At 43.6% G+C, this 17,374-nt stretch overlaps 1 non-coding gene across 1 annotated transcript; it reads left to right on the top strand.

Moving 5' to 3' along the window:
• The first annotated feature begins 1 nt into the window (after nt 1).
• Nucleotides 2-73, top strand: trnap-agg (transfer RNA proline (anticodon AGG)). The gene has a single exon. It is a non-coding gene; the product is annotated as a tRNA-Pro (tRNA).
• Nucleotides 74-17,374: the final 17,301 nt, after the last annotated feature.

The following is a 17,374-nucleotide window of genomic DNA, read 5'->3' as shown; positions in this document are numbered from 1 at the left end:
TGGCTCGTTGGTCTAGGGGTATGATTCTCGCTTAGGGTGCGAGAGGTCCCGGGTTCAAATCCCGGACGAGCCCTTGTTTTATTTTAGCTTTAAGCTTTGCCTCAGCCATTAACATTAACCTTTAATTTCAGTATATTGAAGATAAAAATCTACAGTTTTATTTGGTAAGAAGTAAACCATTTAAAAATGTTAATCTGGAATGTGTAGCGACCTGGAATGTAATGTTAGAATCGTACAGCTGAAGGACTGGGGGAAGCGACGAAAATTAGACATGAGCTGGGCCCGAGAGACTGGGCGCAGACCCGGAACTGGTGCCTCAATACATTGTTAACATTGTTACATTGGCATTGTTACACTGATGTTGTTACATTGTATCCAGGGCAACGCCGGGAGTTCCCAAGCTCCTGTTTCTACCCCAAAGGCTCATCCCTTCACGTTCCCGTTTGAAGTGATGTGCTTTGAGATTTCGCCCGGCCTTGTGTACTCACTGGCAGTGAGACCTCAAGACGCAGTTGGCAAAAAATCATACGAGGTGCGTCGCGGAGGAGCTGGAGTGCTGAAGTGAGGACTATTTAGAGGAACGCGTGAAACGCATTAGTCTACAAGGCTAAAAATGGGATTGAATAGACAGAAACAAATAAAAACAGAAGTTGCTGGAGAAATGCAGCAGATCTTGCAGCATCTGCGCAGAGAAAGTAGCATTAACGTTTCCGGCGACCTTTCTTCATAGCAGTTCTCAAACTCAAAACATCGACGCCATTTCCTCTCCACAGATGCTGCTAGATCTTACGAATTTCGCCAACAATTTCCGTTTCTGTTCATTTAGATTTCAGCATTTGCCGTTCTTTGTTTTACTTTCAAATAGATGGCTATTTGAGGGCCAGCATGGACGCAAAAGCCTCTTTCCTTTCTGTAAAATCTCTCATGATTTCTATATCCCCTTGGATCCAGTACCACCATTCAATGGGATTATGCCTGATCTAATTACTCCACATTCCTACCTACCATCCCAATAACCATTCACCACCTTGCTTTTTGAGAATCGATTTACATCTGCTTTAAAAGCAGTATATGGAAATGGCATTGAAGAGGTAATTGGCTGTGATCTAGAATAGTGGGGCAGGCACAATGGACTGAATGGCCTGTTCCAATGTTCCCACATTTTCAGCATTTGGTTTGTACTAAATGATTATGTGGTTATGACACTTAAGGACTCAACCCAGCACTGTGTAAGTGAGTTTAGGGTTTCCATTTCTACTATATTTATAGACAATGAGTTCTGGATCCCTACCACTCTCTGGGTGAAAGTGTTTTTCTCCTCATATCCTTTCCAATCAATCACCCTAGTAACAAGCCCCCTAGTCACTGACCTCTCTGTGAAAGTCCATAGGCCCTTGCATTCTATCCAGACCTTTCCTAATTGTTATTTGATTCGATTTATTACTGTCACGTGTACTAAATTACAATGAAAAGTGTTGTTTTACAAGCAGATCATACAATACACATGCATTAGGGTAACAAAACAGAGTGTAGGATACATTATTACAGCTGCTGAGAAGACGCAGATGCAATTAATATTAAAAAGACAAAAACAAAGTTGCTGAAAAGCCCAGCAGGTCTGGCAGCATCTGTGAAGGAAAAAAACAAGAGTTAATGTTTCGGGTCCGGTGAGGAAGATGTCTGTTCATAAGTCTCATAACAGCAGGGAAGAAGCTGTTCTTGAATCTGTTTGTACATGTATACAAATTTTTGTATCTTCTGCCCAATGGGCGAGGGTGGGAGAGCGTATAACCAGGGTGAGAGGGGGGTCTTTGAATATGTTGGTTGCTTTCCTGGGGCAGCGGGAAGTATAGACGGAATTCAGGGATGGAAGGCTGGCTTACGTGATTTACTGGGCTGTGTTCACAACTCTCTGTAGTTTCTTTCAGTCTTGGGAAGAGCAGTTACCTGGCCTCACTGAATCATGTACAGTTCAAGCAACTAAAGGGAACACTTAGGAGCGAAGGGTTTGATGATAAGGATAACAAAGGAGAGAAGGATTAAATATAAAGTTCTTTTTCAAATCTTTCCTGGGATGGGAGCCTTGGTGGCAGACCAGCGCTCATCACTCATCCTGAATTGAACTCAAGAAGAGTGGTAAAAAGGAAGAGAAATTACAATGACACAGTCTATTTATATCGTCCTTTTAATAAAATTAAAACACCTTATGTGCTTCACAGGAGCACTGTAAAACAAATATGACATCATCTCGCTTTAGAAGTTTTAGGTCTACCATAACAAGGTAGGTCTTCATGAGTATCCTCAAAGAAGACATTTTGAAGTGGAGACATATACAGCAGGAGTTCCAGAGTTTGGGACACAGGCAACTTTTACTCACAGGATGTAGGCATTGCTGGCTGGGTCAACATTCATTACCCATCAGTCATTGCCCTCGAGAAGGTTGTGGTGAGCTGGCTTCTTGAACCACTGCATCCATATTCTGTTAGGGTGACTCACAATGCCCTTACAGAGGAAGTTCCAGGATTTTGACTCAGTGACTCACTGAACAAAGGGTGATATATTTCCAAGTCAGGGTGGTGAGTGGCTTGGAGGGGAACTCACACATGGTAGTGATAATGCAGTGTCGAGCTGAAGGAGCACAGCAGGCCAGGCAGCATCAGAGGAGCAGGAAAGTTAACAGTTCGGGTCAGGACCCTTCTTTCTGATGCTGCGTGGCCCACTATGTTCCTCTAGGTCCACACTGTGTTATATCTGACTCCAGCATTGGCAGTTCTTACTATCTCACAGGTGGTAGTATCTGGAGATATAGTTGCCAATGGGAGTAATTAGAGTCAGGGATGTACAAGAAGCCTGAATTATTAGAGTGCAGAGATTTCAAAGAGTTATGACACAAGAACATAAGAAGCAGAAGGAATAGGCCATTCATCCCCTCGACCCTGCTTCACCATTCAATATGATCATGGCTGCTCTCATCTCAGTCTCAACTTCACGTTCCTACCCACTCCCCATAACGCTTTAAGACAGTACTAATTAAAAATCTATTTCTTCCTTAAATTTACTCAACAGTCCAGCATTCATCACAGTCTCGGGAGAGAATTCCACAGATTCACGACCCTTCGAGAGAAGTAATTGCTTCTCATCCTCACTTGACTGACCAGTGATGCCTCACATCTCATAAATGGCAAAGAAAATACAAACAAACACATTTGCTGAATCAAATGTTTGAACTTCTCTGCATTGGTGGGGAACAATACATTCTATGGAGTGCATCCCAATGGGTTCTGTTAGAAAATAACAGATCCTCCAATTCAGGCAGAAATGAAAGTGTCATAGAGTCATAATTCTTTTGAAATACCTTCCCCAGCAAATGGTAGAGGCAGGGACAGTGAATATTTCAGAGATGGGTAGTTTCCCGATTAACAAGGGAGTCAAAGGTTATCAGGTTTAGGTGGGTAAGCGGTGCAATCAGATCAGCCATCATTGAACTAATCATTGAACTAAAAATTTCCTAATCATCTTGTCTCAGCAATGTTACTACACATCTCTGGGGGCGTCTAGGCCCAAAACGTCAGCTTTTGTGCTCCTGAGATGCTGCTCGGCCTGCTGTGTTCATCCAGCTCCACAGTTTGTTATCTTGGATTCTCCAGCATCTGCCGTTCCCATTATCTCTGGAGCAGGTGGGATCTGAACTCAGGCCTCCTGCTGTGGAAGAATGGATACTGCCACGGCACCACAAGAGCGCTTAGATCAACAATGATCCTGTTGAATGGTGGAGCAGATTTAGAAGGCCCAAAAGCGTACACCTTCTCCTGTTTAGTATGTTTGCACGTATTGTGCAGTTAGCTCACTCTTCCGAAGAACTGGTCTATGAAACAAACACAGCTCTGTTGACAAGGTCAGTTCCTGTTTCTGTAATCCATGAACTCAAGTGCATTGGCCTGATTAGTGGAATTATCATTATGAACAAGCTGTTACTGTGCTTTCTCCTGATGCATTTCTTCACTATAAATTGTTTTCTTATTGCTGGTATCTGTTTTTGAAGTGGGGGATTGATTCTTGGGAAGCAGAAATGAAAAGAACTGAAAAAAACAGATGCTGCATTTATGAAGATGCTGGCATCTCTATGTTCAGGTCCCACTTTGGAGATCAATGATGAAGGAATGTGTCTTCATTATGCAGCCAAACTCATCAAGGACCAACCTGAAAATCATTCCAACACAGGCCAATGGGCAGGTGGAGAGATAACTGGTCAGCCAAGTAATAGGAAGAACATTGGAGTCTGCTTCATCACTACCCAGAGCTCCAACTACATTTGAAAATGCATTGGTACAAGGGCCTGGACTCCATGAGCTATAAAACAATCTTAAGTTACATTACAACTATAGTCATTCTGCCCATCTGGCAATGTGTCCCCATCGCTGGGGTCTATCAAATCTGAAACTACACTTTGAAATTCTCTTATGAAATCTCATGGTGTCTCTACCTGCTTTCCCTCCTTCACAAAAACAGAAGTTTCTGGGAAAGCTCAGCAGGTCTGGCAGCATGTGTGAAGAAAATTCAGAGTTAATGTTTCAGGGCTGGCGACCCTTCCTCAGAACCGGACCCGAAATGTTAACTCTGATTTTTTTTCCTTCACAGATGCTGCCAGACCTGCTGAGCTTTTCCAGCAACTTCTGTTTTTGTTCCTGATTTACAGCATCTGCAGTTCTTTTGATTCCCTCCTCTACATTGCTCCTAACAACGTGTCCTGCCTCTGTCCTCATCTCTTTGCATAGCTCAGTGTTAAGGTTAATGTGATGATGGTTTACTAGGTTAAAGGCTTCATGCAAATGTAAGCAGTTGTGACGTACCATTGCTCATGACATTAGGGCACCCCAAAGTAAGTTATAACCAATAAGGTTACAGTCATTTTTTGGAATGTAGGAAATACTGTTTAGGTACAACAAGATCCTGCACAAAGTGCACTTTTAGAAATGCAACTTATTGCAGTGCGACAGGTTTTAGATGTAAACAATAAAAATACCCAAAATGAAATTGTAAGCCCACTTTGGGATAAACTTGACCACTTTGGATGTAATGAGGATCACAGCTCTGCTCACAGGTGAAGCACCAATGGCAATACCACACTGGATAGTAACATGATTCCCCTTTTAAAACATTGAAAAGTTGGACATTCAAAAAAGATAGTCTTTATTAAAAGTTTCTTTATGCTTATTGTCACTGTCAAGCAAAGGAAAGTGTACTTATTACAAGGTGGGACCTCCGTTATCATTTCCTGGTTATTCAAGGCGAAAAACATGATATCAGTGAGAAATCTATATTATATATAAATTGTATTGTCACTTTCATCCTCATCTGAGTTATAATGTCAATGTTTACATTGCAATCCCATTGAATGGGTTCAGATCACATTTCTCAGAGATGAGTGCTCGAAATCATTGAGATCAAGAGAAATTTCTTCACCCAGAGGCTGGGGGGCCTCTGCCACAGAGAGTTGAGTCCAAAACATTAAATGTTTTCAGAAAGGAGTTAGATATAGTTCTTAGGGTTAAAGGGATCAATGAGTATTGGGGAGAAAGCAGGAACAGAGTTGTATGGTCAGACATGAGCATATTGAATGGCAGGCCAGCTCGAAGGGCACTCCTGCTCACATTTTGTACCTTTTTGTGTCTGCCTGTCCAATGTCCAGTATTGGAACCTCCCTCCAACTAAATATTGGGAACTCCAAGGTCATGGTCTGCAGTCAAATAAAACAAAGAACTGCAGACACTAGAAATCTGTAACAAAAACAGAAATCGCTGGAGAAACTCTGCAGGTCTGGCAGCATTGATGGAGAGAGAAATAGGGTTAATGTTTCAAGTCCAGTGATCTTTTATCAGTTCTTCATCAGACCCCCCTGAGTTTCTCCAGCCCTTCTGTTTTTGTTTCATTGTCTTTTGTCCCTGCCACAAACTCCATCCCCTAATTTCCAATCCCATTGTTTGCCTTGACAAATCTGAGGCTGAAGCCAATAGCTCACAACCATGGTGCCCATGGAATTTTGGTTCTTGATCTTGAGATGAGCAACTGGCCACTTGGTATTTCTTTGCCAAGAGCATCTGCATTGTAAACTTATCAGCATTGGTCAACTACACTGAAATCCCAGTCCCTCTGGTCTTGTCTATTACAAATTTCATTCAATTACACGTCTGCGAACCGACTTGTGATGTGTTAGGATTTTAATGGTGCTTTATAAATGAAAGTTGTCGATGATTGCTCAAGTTGACTGTGACATATTTAATAGAGAGAATTTGCAACACATGAACAGACCACTCAGTACAACCATTCCATACCCGGCATACATGATCCACAGAAGCCTCCACACACTCTCACTCTTCATCTCTCCTTCTCAGCTATCTTTCTATTTCTTTCTCTGCCATCTACTTATGTAGTTTCCCTTTCAATGCAATTATACTTTTCAGTTCAATATTTTTATTGCGCTGCAGTGTGTTCTACATCCTAATTGCTCGCTTTGTATAGACATTCCTCCTGAATTCATCATTGAATTAATTAGTGACATTAGCTTATGTTTACATTTATGTTCCTCGTTTTGGACTCCCTTCAAATGTAAACTCATCTACACCTCAACAACACACTTAACTCTTCAAACCCCTTTCTAATTTTAAAGACTCTACAAACTTACAGTTACAGTAAAATGTCCCAAGGCAACAGATGAGTTATCAGACAAAAACTAACACTCAAAAACACCTTGTACTCTTTGCAACACTATCACCTTGTCAATGGTTTCAGGTATAACTGCATGACTTGTCCATACAATCCAACAACACTCAAGAAGTTCGAAACCATCCAGGACAAAGCAATCCCCTTGACTGGCATCCCATCTATCATCTTTAACATTGACTTTCTACCTCCCCTTACTCTCAGACAGCACATTCCAGACCCTGACCACTCAAGTGAACCTGCTTCCCCCACACTCTCAATGCAGATTTTCCTTGTATTAACGTTTGTGTCTTTTGCCAATCACTTTATAACTTCACTTCCCACCGTCAAAATTGAGAACAGTGTCTCCCTACCTACTCTGTCCAGTGCCCTTATCATTTAGAAAAGCTCTATTCAAGCTCCTCTTGACATTTTCTTGATTTCCCTGATATGGGAAGTTTTTTCACGCAGCTGCCTCCTTCAGTGGCAAACTCCTCAGTGTTTTTCACAATTTTGAGAAAATGCATCAGGGCCTGAATGAGGGTACAGTAGCAGGGTGGTGTTATGTTACTGACAAAGCTGCAAGCCTAGGCTAGTGATCAAAAGTAGAGAGCGCATTTTTAAGGTGAGAGGACCAAGATTTTAAAAAAAAACACGAGGGGCAACTTTTTGACACAGGGAACGGTTTGTGTTTGGAATGAGCTTCCAGAGAAAGTGACGGATGTGGGTATGGTTACAATGTTTAAAAGACATTTGGGTAAGTTGATGAATAGGAAATTTTGGAGGGATATGGGCAAAGTGCTGGCTGATAGGACTAGCTCAGTATGCAATTATGGTCAACATGGACTCTTTGGACTAAAAATTCTGTTTCTGTACTGTACGACTCAATGACAGTATCTGGGGAGTTGAGACAAAATTGAAATAAAATATAATGGTGGTCATCCCACTTACCAGATTGCTGTTATAATAATCTGTCTAACTCAGTAATGTTGCTTTGTGGATGGAAATCATTCATCCTCACCCACTCTGGCCTGCCTGTGACTCCAGAACAACAGCACTAACCGATAACAGTGAAGTTACTTTAGCCCTAGAAGACTCTAGAGTTTCTCTCTTAGTACAAAGAGGTGATTGATGGGGACTTTAACCTGAGGGTCAGCAAGCCTCAGATGAGGGGCAGGTTTAGAGAAGGCAGGACCTTCATGGCAACCTCAGCTAGTATAGGCTTTTGATAGACCCCAAACCCCTGCACCCACACCCTCAAAGATGCATTACACCTCCACAAGTCCCCATCCAACCCCTTTGTATGAGTCTGCATCTGGCCACTCTCCACCCCACCCTTCTCCTTCCAGGCCCAGACATGGTGTGAATTGTTGCCAGTCTGCATTGCAATCCATTCAACCAGCCAACTGAACTAACTGATCTCCTTGAGGAGGTATCTGTAAAGTACCTCCTCAAGGGCAATTAGGGACGGGCAATAAACACTGGCCCAGTCATTGATGCCCAAAGTTGTGAACAAAAAAGAAATGTAAAGACTAGAAGCATGGTCAGGCAATTATTAAATAAGCTAAGGGGAAAGATTTAAAAGGGACCTAAGGAGCAACTTTTTATGTAAAGTGTTGTAATTGTGTGTGGAATGAACTGCCAGAGGAAGTGGTGGAGGCTGGTACAATTACAACATTCAAAAGGCATTGGGGTGGGTATATGAATAGGAAATGTTTAGAGTTATATGCGTCAAATGCTGGCAGATGGGACTAGATTCATTCAGGATAATCTGGTCAGCATGGATGTGTTGGATCGAAGGGTCTGTTTCCATGCTGTGCATCTCTATGACTCTATAACAGGAAGATACATTACAAACAGTAAGAGAATTTAGTTAGGGGATCTGACAAGAAAAGTACAAAGTTCAGAAGCTCTCACCATCAACTATCTCATAGCCACCGCAGGTACCAGGCTGATATGAAGATGAAGGCAGCAATCTCTCAGTTTTACGAACCTAATCTCTTGGCATGTGTTACCTCAGTGCAGTGTTCCCCTTCTTATCCCCTGATTACCTGCTCTTTGAAGTGGTTATTAAATTACAAAGAGTGAGATTATACCTAGAACTGCCCATTAAACTGATAATCAATCTTGTTTACAGTTTTGTTTAGATTTGATGTAAGCAATCAATTAATGAAATCATCAAAACCTGGAGTACTCCCAGGGCCAAAAAAAGCATAGGTTACTTTTTGAAAAGGAAATGTTTGTTAATTAACCCCTTCCTCACAACCTTAGCATCTACCTGGATGTTCACAGGATCACTGCCTCGCTTTGCTGTGCATTGCTTCTTATTGCCTTGGCACCACAGGCAGACCTTAAAGCTGCAGAGGGCTCTTGTCTTGATTTATGCTTTAGCTTACAAAGGCATACAGCTTGCCTTTCTGGTCAGCAATATTCAGTCAAGGAATTGGACGTTTTGCTCGACAGCCCAGGCCCATATCAATCTCTGTCCTTCACCATAAGCCAGCAACATACGCAACAAACACCCACCCACCCCTGCATGCTCTGCAAGCAAACAGCCACATCACAAAGTCTACAGTCATAAAGACATAAGGAATAGGAACAGGAGGAGGCCATTCAGCCCCTTGAGCCTGCTCCGCCATTCAACAGAATCATGCCTGATCCAACATTCCTCACATCCACTTTTTTGCTCTTTTCCTGTAACTCTCAATTCCCTGACTGATCAAGAATCTATCTAGCTCAGCATTAAATATGCACAAGGTCTCTGCCTGCACCCCCATACATAGCTCTCTGTGCTATCCGAGTTCCAAGCCTCACAAGCCTCTGAAAGAAGAAATTCCTCCTCATTTCTGTCTTCAATCAGTGCTCCTTTATTCTGAGAATATGCCCTCTGGTCCTAGAGTCCCCTGTGGACCTAGCCTGGACTAGCCTGCTGAACACACCAGCAACCTTCAGTCTCCTCTACTCACCTTTGGCTAAGTTTAAGTTAAAAGTTGGGAAAAATAAGGAGAGAGAAAACAGGAAAGATGGAGGTCTGACTGGAGCATCTTGCTCTGCTGCTATCTTGGACCAGAGCATAATTCTGAATGGATCTCTCAAATTTTAAATTTAATGTTGATCGCGCTGTTTGTGCACCTTCTCTGTGGCTTGTAACATTGTATTCCTTGCTCTGTTCTATTGCCCTAATGCACTTTGCATGCATGACCTGCCTGTACTGCATGCAAAGTAAAACTTTACACTGTACCTGGGTACAAGTGACAATAATAAATCAAATCAAATCAAAAACCTCTGCTATAAAACTAATGGTTTTATACTATTTTTACAGATAATGAACTTCCAATCAACTATTGCTACAATCACAAGGTTGCACATTCACTCACCCATATCAGTATCCACCCATGTTCACATAGTTAATATTCCAGATTAGTATGATGACTATACCGTCCAATCATTTTCAAACAGGCTCACGCACAATTATCTCTCACGCACAATTATACTTTTCTAATCCTGGACTTTCTCCTCTTTGTGCCAATCTTCGCTGATTCTTTCACATGCCACTTGGCAACTTGGCCTTTCCTTTCCTCAGCCATGGAATGAATGGGCAGGGTTGAATGAGATGAAAGAGGTGGACATGACTATTAGTGGGGCTGACGTGGGGATGGTATTTTTTTACTCATTTGTGGCATGTGGGCATTGCTGGCTGAGCCAACATTAGTTGCCCATCCCTAGCTGTCCTTGAGAAGGTAGTGGTGAGCTGCCTTCTTGATCCACTACAGCCCACCTGCTGTGAGTTGACCCACAATGCTGTTAGAGTGGCACGGTCTGAGCTTGTGGCCTCCTCTGTTGGTTCTGGGAGAAGAGCACTGTCCAATACTGTACCAGCAGGAGCTCTGGGACACTGCCTGAGAGCCACAGCACCACTTTGTCCTCAGCCAGGAGAGTCTGTAAATGCACAGGGCAGCTTCAGAATGCCAGTCACCCTCTGGGCACACAAATCATTTTTAAAGGTTGCACCAGTTCAAAAGGGGAGGCAATGGCCTGGTGGTGTCATCACTGGACTGTTAATCCAGAGACCTGGATAACATTCTGGGGACCCGAGTTCGAATCCCGCCACGGGATTTGAACTCAGTAAAAATATCTGGAATTAAGAATCTAATGATGACCGTGAATCCATTGTCAATTGTCAGAAAAATCTACCTGGTTCATTAATGTCCTTTAGGGAAGGAAACTGCCATCCTTACCTGGTCTGGCCCACATGTAACTCCACAGCAATGTGGTTGACTCAGGGCCATTAGGGAGGGACAATAAATGCTGCCTGGCCACTGATGCCCTCATGAGTAGAGAGGGGAGAAAAAAGGACAGGGTATTGACACATCAATCAGCATCTTCATCTACAGCATCAGACAAGAGGAACACTGTTGGGGTGGGTGACATAGTCAATGCGGCAAGCTTGCATGAGAGAAGTCACTTAAGCCTCACAGAAAGAGAACAACCCTCCATGAGGCTCATCAAAACTGACACTTGGTCAAAATATTGTAAGATCCAGCCATGTTGTCACCAAAGGAAATGCTAAAATTTCAATATTTTGGGGAAATTTTTAGAGGAAGATGCAAAGTTAGTTTATAAACAATAAACATAAATCCAGGCAGAGCCCTTCGAGTTGGGAAAACTGAACCTCACTCTCAACGAACTCTGAAGAAAAGTCTAGGCCTGAAACATCAGCTTTCCTGCTCCTCTGATGCTGCTTGGCCTGCTGTGTTCATCCTGCTCTACACCTTGGTATTTCTCTCCTCAACCAACTCCAGCCTGATAGCTTCTCTGACAATCCAGTATCTATACAGTGTGGAGCTGGAGGTCAGGCAGCGTCAGAGGAGCAGGAAAGGTGACATTTCAGGTTTACCCGCTTCATCAGGAGGGGGAAGGGAGCTGGGAAATAAATAGAGGGAAGAGGGGTGAGGCTGGGGAAAGGTGGTAGGTTGATGAGAGGTAGATGAAGGTCGTGGGCAGTGGGGATTGGTCAGTGGAAAGGTTGGGGCAGGTAGGTGGTAGAGAAGATGGATAGGTTGTGTCAGGTCAAGGAGGCAGGGATGAGAGGGAGGGTTGTACATGGGATGAAGCCAGAGGTGGGGATATTTTAAATCTGGTGAAATCCATGTTGAAGCCATCGGGCTGTAGGTCCCGAGGTGGAATATGAGGTGTTGCTCCTCCAGTTTGTGTGTGGCATCACTGTGGCACTGGAGGAGGCCCACGATGGACATGTCACCCAGGGAGTGGGAGGGGGAGTTAAAATGTTTGGTGACCAGAAGGTACTGTTGATTATAGTGTACAGAGTACAGATACTCCACAAAATGGTCCCTGAGTATGTGCTTGGTCTCACCAATGTAGAAGAGGCCAGTCAGGAGCAATGGATACAGTAGACCATGTTGGAGGGTGTACAGGTTAACCCCTGTCGGATAATGGAAAGTTTGTCTTGGGTCTTGAATGGAGGTGAGGGGGAGGTGTAGGAGCAGGTGTAGCAGCTCTTGTGGTTGCAGGGAAAGGTGCCGGGGGTGGTGGGAAGTGTGGAGCGGATGATGGAGTCACGGAGAATGTGGTCCTTACAAAAGGTAGGTAGGAGTGGGGAGGAAAATATCTCTTTGGTGGTGGAGTTGGATTGTAAGTGGCGGAAGTGGTGAAAAATGATGCACTGGATACGGAGGTGGTGGGGTGATATGTGAAGACCAGGGCGTTTCTGTCCTTTTGTTTGGGGTGGAGAGGGTTTGAGGGCAGAAGGATGGGAAATGCAAGAGATGCAGTTGAGGGCACCTTCGATCAACGGAGGGGGCACATTGCGGTCCTTCAAATAGGCGGACATCTGGCATGTTTGGGAGCTGGACACTCCATCCTGGAAGCAGATGCTGCGGAGGCAGAGGAATTGGGAGTAGGGGGTTGCATTCTTGTAGGAGGGTGGGTGAAAGGAGGTGTAGTCTAGGTAGCTGTGGGAGTTGGTGGATTTAAAATAGATGTCGGTGCTGCATCGGTTACCGGAGATGGACAAGAGATGTCCAGGAAGGAGAGATATCAGAAATGGTCCAGGTGAACTTGAGGTTGGGATGGAAGGTGTTGGTAAAGTTGATGAACTGTTCAAGCTCCTCATGGGGGCACGAGGCAGCGTCCATACCGTCATCAATGTAGCGGAGGCAGAGGTGGGGGGTGTTGCTGGTGAAATAGTGGAGGATTCATGGAGCACCTGTGCCCTGTGCTTTATAACCAGCAACACCTTCCACTTGCGAACCATTTTAACTCCCCCTCCCATTACCTGCGTGACATGTCCATCCTGGGCCTCCTCCAGTGCCACAATGATGCCACACGCAAACTGGATGAACACCTCATATTCTGCCTCCAGTGCTTACAGCCCAATGGCCTAAACATAAGAGTTGACCAGTTTCAAAATCTCCCAGCCCCGGGCCTCATCCCCCACCCCCACCTCCCTTTCATCCCCACCTCCTTGACCTGACACTACCTGTCCATCTTCTCTCCCACCTATCCGCCCCACTCTTCCTACTGACCACTCCCCACTACCCTCTACCTGCATCCCCCTCTCACGAACCCACATACCTTCCCCCAACCCCACCCCCTCCACCCTCTATTTATTTCCCAGCTGCCCTTCCCAGACCTGATGAAGGGTGAAAACCTGAACGTCGACTTTCCTGCCCCTCTGATGCTGCTTCTGGGCAGCTGTGTCTGTCTAGTTCCACAGTGTATTGACTCTGACTCCAGCATCTGCAGTTCTCACTATCGCTGACTGATAATTCAGCAGCCTTCCCCAGAGGTGTGGGGAGGTTCAGGCTACAGCCTTTGATCCCAGCAGACAGAAAATGCTTAAGGTCTTCTCATCCATTCACTGAATCTATAACCTCACACCATAGAAACCATTCGTCCCATCGTGCCTCTGAGAAAGAGCCGACTGATTAAATCCCTTTTGTCCCACTGCATTCCCTCAAATGTTTGACAAGCAGATGATTTCTGAGCAGGGATAAGCCATTCAGCCCCTCAACCCAGCCCCACCATTTGGTAAGATCATAGAATGTAAGGATCCTCATAGAATCCCTAAGCATGGAAACAGGCCCTTCAGTCCAACAAGTCTGCGCCGAACCACCCCTCTATAGCTTGCCTAAGCTCCACTTCACTGAACACTATGGACCATTTAGCATGGCCAATCCACCTAACCTGCACATCTTTGGACTGTGGGAGGAAACCCACGCAGACAGCGGGAGAATGTGCCACCGTGCCACCCTTGATCATAGCAGATTTGACCTTGGCTCAGCTTTCTAAACACCTCCATGGAGAAAAGACTTTGGACGTATCTCCATTAAGATAAAGATGTGCAGATTAGAGTGGATTGGCTGTGCTACATTTCCCCATGGTGTCCAGGCATGCGCAGGCCAGGTGGTTTGGCCATGGAAAATACAGGGATACAGGGATAGGGTAGGGGGCTGGGTATCAGTGGGATGCTATTCAGAGGGTTGGTGTGGACTCAATGGGCTGAATGGTCTGGTTCCACACTTTAGGGATTCTATGATACTTTCTACTAGTATCTGAATATTTTCTTAAATTTTGGCTCTTTTCTTTTCTGTTGTGCTTTAAAATTCTGGTTTTGTAACAAAGATGGCACTGGAGAATGGTGATTTTGTACACTTTTCACTGTATTCATGCATTCTGATACTTGAGCACACATAACAACAAAACCTAATTCTAATTCTAATATCTGCAACACCCTTCAATTCTTTTGTTAATCAATAATCTATTTACTTCTGCCTTAAATTGTTAAATGTTGGCAGTATCCATTGTTCCCTGGATAAATTGGTGTTGTGGTAGTATGCCTGGGTTAGTAGAGCCCAAGCCTAATCCTCAGGAGGTATAGGTTCCAGTCCCACCTATAGCACAGTTTGAATTCAATGTATAAACAAAATACAACAATGTAAATTGTGATTTAAAACTCCATCTGGTTTACTAATGCCCTTTTGGGAGGGAAATCTGCCATCCTTACCTCGTCTGACCTACATAAGACTCCAGACCCAAAACAATATTTGTGGGTGCCTGACATCTCCGTGAGCTGGCGTGGCAAATCGTTGAGTCCAAGGGTAATTTGTGATGGGCAACACTGCTGACCTTGCCAATGTTGTCCACGTCCTGAGGAAGAATAACAAAACATTTCCCCAGACTCTGGGAGAAGGGGAACAAAATCTCCTCATCGCCGTCTTCAATAAAAATAGATTATTTCCATGAAAGGAATATAACACAGGTTCACCAGACGTGTCCCTGGGACTATCCCATGAAGACAGACTGGACAAACTGGCCTGCATTCACTAGAATTTTGAAGAATAGGGGTTGATCTCGTTGAAACCTAAGAAATACTTACGAGGATTGTAGGATTAGTAGGGAAATTAACACTTGAAGCTAACGTTTTATGATTTAGTTTATTTATACAATCAATATATAATGATTAATCTGATATTATAGAGTCTAAGTACAGTCAATGTGCAACTTAACATTATAACATCATATAACTTTGTTTAGCTTTATACGGCCATAGAATCATACAGCTCGGAAACAGACTGTTCAGTATAAATCCATGCCAACTATAATCCCAAACTAAACGAGTTCCACCTGCCTGCACTTGGCCTGTATCCCTCCAAACATTTCTTATTCATGTACTTTTCCAAATGTCCTTTAAATGTTGTAACTGTATCCACATCCATAGTTTCCTTCATTTGAGAAAGACATGCACCATGGGCTTGCAGACAGGGTGAAGACCTAATGTTTCAGACTTCCAGCTGCAAGACAGAGAGACATCTGTTTAATTTCAGGTCCAGATTTCCAAGGTTGAATAAGACACTCCCAAGCTTGTTAGCCCTTATCAAGGAATCATGACCACAGCCATGCCCTTGCATTGATGTATTAAGAAAAAGCACAACAATTGATTAAATGTTACCTTTAAATTAAAGTTAATGACGTAAGAGATTGCAATTGTGCAATCCTTAGATTTTAACATATCCCGAATTACAATTTGTAGGAATCAGTACACTTTCTGAGCTTCTGTATTAATATGAGTAAAAGGAACATCATCTGTTTCCAAACATTTCTCATGGCAGTATCAGACCAAGGGAAAACAAATGGGTAGTGATCTTTCAGCGTCTGATTTAATAGGAATTTCACCCAATTAAGCAAGGATTGAGACATGATCTCATTGATATTAATCTTTGAGCCCATTACTGCATATGCCTCCCTTTTCCTTCCAACAAATAAGCATAGGATAACCATATCTTAGTAAAGTAACAACAACAAATTTAATGATGAGGTTGGGCCCATGGATTATTGACAATTTACGGAACCAGCTAGGCGATAGTGGGTGGAGACATAAATCAACGTCCATCGTCCTCAACAGCCAATGAGAGATTGACTCTGCGTCCCTTAAACCAACAGAGAGAGGAGGTGATGGCCTAATGGTATTATTGCCGGACTATTAATCCAGAGACCCAGATAATGTTCCGGAAACCTGAGTTTGAATCCTGCACAACAGATGGTGGAATTTGAATTCAGTAAAATATCTGGAATTAAGAATCTAATGATAACTGTGAATCTGTTGTTCATTGTCAGGGGGAAAATCCAGCTAGTTCAATAATGTCCTTTAGGGAAGGAAACTGCTATCCTTACCTGGTCTGGGCTACATGTGACTCCAGGCTCACAGTAATGTAGTTGAGTCTGAGCTACCCTCTGGGCAATTAGGGACAGGGCGATAAATGCTGCCTGGCCATGACACCCTTATCCTGTTAATGAGTAAATTTTAAATAAAATTAGCAATACATTTTGCTTGGTTTAGGCTGTAACTGATCTACTGCAGGTGGTGGCCTGGAAAGAGTTAAAAGGCAGCAACTTTCAATGTTACGTGTGTGTGTGTGTGTGTGTGTGTGTGTGTGTGTGTGTGTGTGTGTGTGTGTGTGTGAGAGAGAGAGAGAGAGAGAGAAAGAAAGAAAGAAAGAAGGAAGAAGAGACAGACAGACAGACAAACAAAGAACAGAAGAAAGAGAGAGATAGAGAATGAATGAAAATATAGGGGGAAAGATAGAGTAAGGGGGAGAGAGAGAGATAGAGAGGTAGAAAGAGAGAGAGAGAGAGAGAGACTGGGTGTCGACTTAAGGTGAACTGAAAAGCCATGGTCCACCTGTAGCTGTTCTGCATTAATAAGTATTAACTTCAATGAAGTTTCCTGTGTGACTACCTTAGATTGTTTCCTGTTGTCTTGTTGGTTAAAATCTCAGATGAACAGATTAATGTGGAATTTGAGTATTAGACTTCTAAAGCTTACAAGACAGATATAAGATGTTTCCCTAGCTGGGCAGGCTAGAACCAGGAGGCAACTAGGCTCAAAATGTTAGCTTTTGTGCTCCTAAGATGCTGCTTGGCCTGCTGTGTTCATCCAGCTCCACATTTTGTCATCTTGGATTCTCCAGCATCTGCAGTTCCCATTATCTCTAGAACCAGGAGGTACCAGGTGAAAGTAAAGGGGTAACTAGGTGTAGAGCTGGATGAACACAGCAGGCCAAGCAGCATCGAGGAGCAGGAAAGCTGACGTTTCTTTTGTGAAGAAGGGTCCAGACCCAAAACATCAGCTTTCCTGCTCTTCTGATGCTGTTTG

This window comes from Stegostoma tigrinum, chromosome 6, assembly GCF_030684315.1.
Source record: "Stegostoma tigrinum isolate sSteTig4 chromosome 6, sSteTig4.hap1, whole genome shotgun sequence".
NCBI lineage: Eukaryota > Metazoa > Chordata > Chondrichthyes > Orectolobiformes > Stegostomatidae > Stegostoma > Stegostoma tigrinum.
This window is presented reverse-complemented; position numbering and strand designations above follow the sequence as displayed.